The sequence below is a fragment of the Mus pahari genome, chromosome 8 (genome assembly GCF_900095145.1).
Source record: "Mus pahari chromosome 8, PAHARI_EIJ_v1.1, whole genome shotgun sequence".
In the NCBI taxonomy this organism is placed as follows: domain Eukaryota; kingdom Metazoa; phylum Chordata; class Mammalia; order Rodentia; family Muridae; genus Mus; species Mus pahari.
Genome location: NC_034597.1, coordinates 88,806,620 through 88,815,631, shown reverse-complemented (window position 1 = coordinate 88,815,631; position 9,012 = coordinate 88,806,620). Strand labels below are relative to the sequence as shown.

General features: G+C 41.6%; 1 protein-coding gene across 3 annotated transcripts in view; it reads left to right on the top strand.

Moving 5' to 3' along the window:
- The window catches only part of Klf12 (Kruppel like factor 12), a 403,434-nt gene that overhangs the window by 74,802 nt on the left and 319,620 nt on the right, over positions 1-9,012 (top strand). The gene's annotated exons all lie outside the window — the stretch shown is intronic.

Below are 9,012 nucleotides of genomic sequence, written 5' to 3'. Positions count from 1 at the left end.
ACACACACACACACACACACACACACACACACACACACACACAAGCAAGAACTCAAAATGTAACTCAACCCATCACTGCATAGCCCACGCTGGGGCTAAGAAACCATTGTATAGCTCCTGGCCTTACAGTCTCAGCCATCCTCCTGCCTCAGCCTCCAGAGAGCTGGGATTACAAATATGGCTCACGGTACCTAGTTAATTTCTCATATTTATTTTTTACTATAGCTTATTGTTGTTGTTGTTTTTTCTTGTAATGAGTTATCTGCTGTGAGAGTTTTCCTTTTCCTTTTAGGGACTCTAAATCATGGGGTGCATTTGAGAAATAGAGAAATAGAAATCTAAATTGCTAATTTATTTGATTTCAGTGAGCATATAAAGGGCAGAAGTTGACATATTAAAACTTGAAGTGGGTTTTCTTTGGGGGGCTTTGCTTTCAATTCTCTCCACGGGACGTCTTAAGACTTGAGGAGTTGTGTTCAGTACAACTAGATGCTAGATGCTTTCGAATATGCCATGTGCCTCGTCTGCTTTGATTTTGCTCCCTATTGTGTATGGACTGCCGCCCCCCTTTTTGTTCATGGACAGGCTTGGGTGTGTGATGCTCGGCAGTGATGTTTTTGACCTAGTGTGTGTGTGTGTGTGTGTGTGTGTGCGCACGCGTGTGTGATCATCCCAAATGGCAGTATGCTAATGAATCTTGTGTAGCCTTGACGTCTAAGTGTACAGTAATTTGATGCATTGGGGTAGATGAGCATTGAAGGCAGTTAAACTCATGTATTATTTTTAAAATTAGATTCTTGGGCTGGAGAGATGGCTCAGTGGTTAAGAGAACTGACTGCTCTTCTGAAGGTCCTGAATTCAAATCCCAGCAACCACATGGTCTATAATGAGATCTGATGCCCTCTTCTGGTGTGTCTGAAGACAGCTGCAGTGTACTTACCCATAATAAATAAATTTTTAAAAAAAAAATTAGATGCTGAAGAGTGTGTTTGTCTCTCTGTGTGTATGTGTGTGTGTACACATGTGTGTGCTTGCGTGTTGGTTTTGCCCCACTATGTGGAAGTTCGAAAGTGACTTGGGAATCAGTTCTCTCCTTGCACCTTTACCGTGGTTTCTTGGAATCTAAAGCAAGTCTTCAGGCTTGCATTATGTAGTGCCAAGAGCTTTTACCTGATGAGCCGTCTGGCTAGACATCATGTATGATTTTTTTTCTTAAGAAATAATATTAACTTCCTTTATTTTTATTAGAAGATAAGCTATAAATAGTTCGATCAACCAGTCCGTCATTGTTCAGCATATGGAAGCTGCTGATGTTAATACTAGGAGTGAAGTGTACAGGAAACCCTATATGTTATATTTTAATAACCTCAAAACAACGTCAGTAGAGGACCAACACTGGACACCTGGGTTCTTATTTTCAAAATTGTGTTCTCCTGCATAAGTTTTGAAAGTATTTTTGCTTTTAGACTGAGGCATTTGTATTTGATTCTAAACTGCACAGCCCCCCACCCCCGCACACACTGTTTTCATCAATCTGAAACCAATATGTGTTTCCTGCTCTTTCTACCCAGGGTCTGGGGGCCTGGAACAGGGTAATTGATGGAAGCCAAGCTAAGGGGCTTGATCAGGGAGTTTTAATGCTGTTGAGAAAGTACATCGCCGGTTACAGCCCTGTTTAGCTTTTCACTCTCTCTGGAGCTGGGTAATTGAGTTCTCTGCATTTCTTCAGCTAGTCTGACTGGCCTGTTTGCTGTCTGTGGAGATCACAATGGATTTTTATCTACTTGGGTTCGCTATCCCTCTGTGATAAGAATTTTGAAAGTGTGAATAGCATGAAACAATAGTATGGAAGATACCCCGGAGCTGTTTCAAATGCAACATGCCCTAAGCCTGTTTAATTTGACGAGTGTGAACAACTGTTTGCTGTGTCTAAGAGGTCCCAGAGAAGGTTTAAAAAAAAAAAAAAATCAGAAGAAAATGAAGTAGATCAGATCCCAAAGTGGGCATTGTAGTGTGTATGTCAGTGTGGTATATGCATGGGTAATGCGTTCTCATGTGCGCATGTGCGCGCACACACATGCAGGTACGCACTCACAGGCACATACTAGTGTTCTGATATGTATGCTTATGGAGGCCAAGGGAGAAGGTTGGTGTCCCACTCTATCACTACTTTATTTCCTGAGACAGAGCCTCTCACTAACCCTGAAGCTAACGTGATGGCCAGAGAGCCCTGAATCCTTCCGCCTCCCCACATCCTTACAGGCACTTTTGCTACACCATGCATCCCCACTCCCAACACTCAATATGGGTGCTAGAGTCTCAACTCAAATCCTTGTATAGCAAGTAACTCTGAGCTCTGTCTCCAGCCTTTGAAAAACATTTCTACTCCAAAGATATTCATGTGATACTTCAAACTTGCAAACACTCGTGCTATACTGGTTAAAGTATCTGCAGGTGTCAAGTCCAATGTTCTGGGTACACAGTCTCCACCCTTCACAAACTGTGGACTTCAGGAGAACCATGCAGTAGGATGGGGGGCAGAGTGTGTGATGCTTAACCTTGGGCTAAGCTTTGCCTTTGGGCCTACTGCTTCCTCATTGTCTGGCTCCAACAGTCTTTTAACTTCTCTGTATTCTCTACTTCCTCATCTATGAAATAATGATGGAAACTGGAGCCCATGGGATTATTGGGAACATTCAATTATTTAGTACATTGAAAAGACGTAGTAGAGACATTACCTGGCACAGTATAACATTAATAGTGATAGTAGGAAAGAAAAAGAAGATAATGGTGTTTCTCCCTATTAAGGTTGCTAACGACAAAGAAATACATCTATCTTACTTCAGTGATATTGCATACAAACAAAATATATTTAGAATACAGACAGTTTTTCACTGTAAATAGCAAGTGAATACTTATTTATTGGGATGAACATTTTATCCAAGTAATGCTTATTTTAAGTATTAAAATGCTAAAGGGGGTGGGGATAATGAGAATGAAAACAGAAATCTTGCCCCCAAATATCCAACATCTGAATATGAAAATTAAGATGGAAAAATAATTTCACCTTAATCTTTATGATATTCAGTTTATTACAGCAATTATCTGAAGATGATCATTGCCAACATATGGCAAACTTGACATTAGAGTAATCATCATAATAATAATGTTTAAGGGTTGACACATCACCTTTCTCCAGCATTGGCAGACATTTAATCTACCATGTGCATTTGTAATAGGCACTGGGGTTGGGAGTTCTGGCTACACAGTAGAAGTCAAGGACGATTCTAGAAGTTTTAGGAGGAGACAAAGCTACTGGCTGGCAGAGACGGGGGTGTGTAGTAGGGTAAGCATGACATAGTAGCAAGGAAGGGGAACTGAGAGGCTTCGGGGCAACAGTGAAAAATTCCAGGCATTAAAGGACAGAGCCATGAGTCCTTGTCCTTTTTGCCTGGCCATGCTAAGGGGGAGAAGGACAGATGTTGGGAGGAGGTGACCTTGTCTAGAAACTGCAGTCCTGGATTCTATTGGATCTGTGTTAGGAGTGATTGCACAGAGATGCTGCTGCCCCAGGGCGTTGACTTGAAAACTTAGAAAATTGCAATGGAAATTTGCTTCAGGGACTAATTCTCTCAGGTGGTCAATAATCATCAACCAAGGAGTGTGCCTTCCTCATTGGCGACCATGTCTCTCAGATGCCTTTGGCTCCCACTGCTGCGCCTTCCATTTCTTAGCACATTTTTGATACTCACTTTACAAACATGGTCGTCCCCCCCCACCCCATTTTCTAGGTTATATCTTTGCTCACTTGACAGTTCACTTGTTATAAGGGAGCTCTTGAGTTTCATGTATTCCATTGGTTTAATTTTTGCCTTTGATTTTTTTTTTTTACTAGATATTTTCTTTATTTACATTTCAAATGCTATCCCGAAAGTTCCCTATCTCCCCCCCCCCCCGCCCCCCGGCTCCCGTACCCACCCACTCCCACTTCTTGGCCCTGGTGTTCCCCTGTACTGGGGCATATAAAGTTTGCAAGACTAAGGGGCCTCTCTTCCCAATGATGGCCGAATAGGCCAACTGATAAGTGGATATTAGCCCAGAAACGTAGAATACCCAAGATACAATTTGCAAAACACAAGAAAACCAAGAAGGAGGAAGGCCTTTGAGGTTTTCTGCTTTGGAGCTTGTATCCACAGATCCATGTCTTGGAGCTCATCCGTGCTTTCGGTTCCAGTGTTCATCCTGCTGCCACAGATCCATCATGGTCTACTTCTTACAGTGTTTCCAGAGACAAGAAGTATTCTGTGCTACCCACCATCTTCAGGATGCTATGTCAGCTCTGCCATGTGCCTATCTCTCTCCCGGATCTCCTAACCAAGCCTTCTACTCTCAAGCTCTCTGTCTCCTTAGCTCTTGGTTGATCTCTTCTTGGTTTATTCCCTTCTTTGCTAACCATGTCCCCCTTTGCTAATGAGGGTACATAACGTATGTGAGAAAAGTTCACTGGAATCCAGTGTCTTCAGCAGACTCCGTTTACACACGTTGCACAGTGCATCTGGATGTAGTGTTCAGGACAGGAGATAATTTTCTTTTGGCCTTCGGAAGCATTCTTTCACCATCGTCTCCACTTGGATGCTGTTAGCATCATTCCTTTGTTAATTAACTTCTCTTCGGCTCATCTTCTCCAGGGTCTTACCACACATGCCTTCCTCCTTGCAGTCTGTCTGTTTCAATGATACACTGTCGTGTGCTTGTTTGCACGATGCTTTTTAAGCTATCAAGTGGCCTCTGCCATCAGTAACCTTAAAGCCTGCCTTTTAAAGATTTCTGTTTTCAGATATAGAACTCTCGTTGACCCAAATTGAGCTACACTAGAGTCAAGATGGCAAATGATGATTTTGGGTTGTGTTGGAGGATTAGGATAGCATTTCTCTTACAGATAGCTCTGTAGACATTTATCCCAGTATCCTGAACTTGAGTGAAATAATCATAGGGGACATTGGGGTTGTATTATCAGGGTTCTCTAGAATCACAGAACTTATGGGTAGTCTCTACATACTAAAGGAATTTATTGATGACTTACAGTCTGCAGTTCAATTCCCAACAATGGTTCAGTAGTAGCTGTGAATGGAAGTCCAAGGATCTAGCAGTTGCTTAGTCCCACACAGCAAGCAGGTGAAAGAGTGAATACCTCACTCCCTTCTTCCAATGTCCTTACAGCAGAAATTGTAGCCCAGATGAATCCCAGATGTCCTTGAACTCGGAGATCTCCCTGTTTTAATCTTCTGGAGTCAATAGCCACTGTGTCTCAAGATCTCCATACCAAGATCCAGATCAGAAACTTCTATCTCCCAGCCTCCAGATTAGAGTCACTGGTGAGCCTTCCAATTCTGGATTGTAGTTCATTCCAAATATAGTCAAGTTGACAACCAGGAATAGCCACCACAGGGGTCCTGTCTGAGCCTCGTTTTCCTTCTAGGCATACGCATGCTCACTCAGATGTTGGATATTTTGGGCCAAGATTTCAGTTTTCATTCTCATTCTCACCCCCCCCNCCCCCCCCGCCCCTTTTAGCTTCTGTTGCTTCCTTTCTTAAAAACCAAAACCAAAACAAAGCCAAAGCCAAAATGAAAACAAAACAAAACAAAACAAAACAAAACAAAACAAAACCCACACCCTCACTGTCTTCTTATCCATACTCTACTTATTTTGTCTTTCACTGTCATTTTTAATTGCTGGTGACACTTGTTCTCATAAGAATCCCCGTCCTTCCAGCATCCACTTGTGGGATGATTAAAGAAATTTACTGTCTCTGCTTTGGCCACCAATCAACTTTCTGTTTTTTTGTTTTTTTTTGTTTTTGTTTTGTTTTTTGTTTGTTTGTTTGTTTGTTTTCTCTGAGCTTGTCTTTGGGCTTCTCAGAGGGCCCCTATACAGGGGAACTATTGGTCAAGGCAGGAGGCATCTTTAGGGTTTATTCGATGGCTGATTGGCTTCTCTGTAGAACTACTTTCTGAACTTAAGAACTTTAAACTTACAGAACTAGAGAGCTGTGGGTAGTGTGGATGCTCAGGACCTGGATTCCTGGTCCTGACATTTCTTTCATGCCCTTCTCTGTCTGAGCCCCTCCCCTCCCCTGGCTAGATAATCTCTCAGTGGAGGCTTGTATGTCTATATTCTATTCACAAAATAAGCTCTGGTCTCCCGGGGTCTGCATCAGCAGCCCTCTAGGTGAGCTCATTAGAGTGGGGGCCTTATTCATTCTTAGATGGTTTGTCAATGAGTCTCCCTGGTTTTTTGTTTTGTTTTGTTTTTTTGGTTGTTGTTGTTTGTTTGTTTTGTTTTTTTAACTAATAACTTTCCTCCATTTCTAAAGTCAGAGATGTCTGGCTGTTGCCTGGACTCTGAGACTTTCAGTTATTGAGTGAGTTATTTTCTGTTTTTCCCTTGGTCAGCTTGGCCTCATTCCCAAATCAGTGCTTTACCTTTTGTCCATCTGCTTTCTTTTATTCCTCTCCAAAAATAATTTTGATTTTTATAGACTCATTTCTCATCCCCCCCCCCGAATATCTGTTACCTGCCCTTGTATTTGCATAGTGGAGAGGGTGAGAGTCAATGTTTAAGCTCGGCCTCCTGTTGGCTCAGCAACCAGCCCTCTTCCTGGTGCCTTTCAGAGTTTGCCTTTCTGTCAATTATTTATCCATATGTTTTCCTGTTGAGTTTCTTGTTTGCCCCTCCACCCCCAATTGAGTTTCCTGGTCTCGTCTCGATTTTTAGTTCTTTCTTTGCTTTATATCATTTTGGTTGCAACACTGAACCACATGATAAAGCTCTCTTCTCAAAGGTTTCCAGACACTGCAGGGTGCTACTATATAAGTTTTTTTTATATAAGTGTTTCTATATATATATTTTTTCTAGGGCCTTCCTAGAATATGAATGTCAGAAATGATTTAATGCCTTGTATTTCTGGTGTTAAAAAGCCAGTCATCTAATGATGGTTATAATGGAACATTTGATTTCTATTTGTTCCTTTGCTTGGAAAATATAAAAACCCAACTGTTTCGGGCTGGTTGTTGCTGCTCTGTTCTGACGTTTCTTATCTATTATAGAGTTTTTGCTAGTTAAGATCTACATGGATATAAATTCTACATTGATGTCATGGTGAAGCTACTCTTCTTTACGTGTCGACAAGTAGGTTCTAGCCAGTGGGATAAAAACTGGAACTTGAGTGCATGTGAACACATCTTTAAAGCCACCTGGTGCATATAAGAACCATGTGCTAACTTACTGTGCCATGATGTATATGAGCACCAGGCACTAACCTAATGTGTTAGTGGTGCCCTCGCTATGCAAAGGTTTTAAGTTTTTGTTGTGGTTGTTGTTGTTATTTTTTTCTTTTTTCCAGGTTTCTTCCTGTCTCTGTTGCTTTATAGAATGTAATACTTCCTAGTGAAAGATATAACCCAGTTCTTATCTGATGAATTTTTCATATTTCACGAATGGTGTACTGTTTTGCCTACAAATAAAGGAATTAGATTTTAAAATAATCCGTTGCATTCCTTTTGACTTTTGATCTCATCCTGTCTTCCTTTCTATTGTCTGCAATGGAGATGCAGTGGCTAGAGCTCAAGCTCATATATATGGACTCATAAGGAACATGACCAGGCCCACGGAGAGTTGAGCTGTGAAATGGGCTATCCTTGGGTTCTTTCAGAAGAGAGAGTCCATCTTCCATAGTCACCTACCTCAGTGTACCATAGAGTGACTACCTCACTCTGCATTCTGGCAGGTGACTACTTCAGCCACGCCTCAGGCCCTGTCCATTCAGTTTGTTCATACATGCAGCTAAATAACCCTGATCTTTGCAGTCAGTTCAGACTGGCTGAAGTTCCAAGGTGGCTTTGTGGTTTATGGTTTTGTAAAACTGGGTTATCCAAGAAGTGAATCTTTTCTTGAGCATCCTGCATGCTGTAGTTTAAGTAGCATCCTGAGTCTGTTTCCCGCTCCCCCTTCTTCCAGCTTTGAAGCTGCTGCTTGCCTCTTCTGAGATAGCAGAATTGGGGCCCGGACAGCTGCCAGCTGCCTCCAATTTCCACAGCAAAGACTCTCCTCTCAGGGAACTAACAAAGACTTTCTGACACCTTACAATTGGCTCCCTCTTTCCCTAACTCTGTCAGGGTGACAGGGAAGATAGACATGCTGCTATGCCCACTGCTGGCATAGAGAAAAGAGATGTGTTAATCCCAACATTGGTTAAGCAAAGTTTCTGTGGAAAGGAAGAGGATTGTGTTGGAAAAGAAGAAAGACATATCCCTATCCAGTTGTGTAGTGAGTGGGCGATTATTGTACTTCATCTTACTGGTTTAAAAATCAATATGCATGTTAAATTCTGGTTACATTTTCCCTTGTTTTAGTAACTGTTTGGATACAAAGCAGTTAATGTTGAATGAATAATTTCTATGAGTCAATAAGTACAAGGACGTAAATGACAAGAAAGCCAGAGTGATACAGTGGGCAAAGTGAAATGTTGATTGTAAGTGGAATTATCATGGAAAGGTGGATAGTAACAAGACCAAGTGAAAACACTGTGCTTAAACATCATGGCTTCTAAACAGTATATTTTGAGCAGGGGTAACTGGGCTGGTAACTGTTCAAGAGATTACAGTGTTTGTTTCCTAATTCTAGGGCTATGGGCACATGCATCCATAACAGTCTTTTTACATAGGTGTTTGGGATATGAACTCAGGTCTTCATACTTGCACAGCATCTACCTATCTGCCATCTCCCAATCTGTGTTTCTAATTTGGAACCACCTTCAGAAAAGCACTTTTCCTCTAACAGACTCATGGACTGTCAGAATTGCTACCAGTTTTGCTTTCTCTTTTCTCTTTTCTTTTCTTTTCTTTTCTTTTCTTTTCTTTTCTTTTCTTTTCTTTTCTTTCCTTTCCTTTCCTTTCCTTTCCTTTCCTTTCCTTTCCTTTCCTTTCCTTTCCTTTCCTTTCCTTTCCTTTC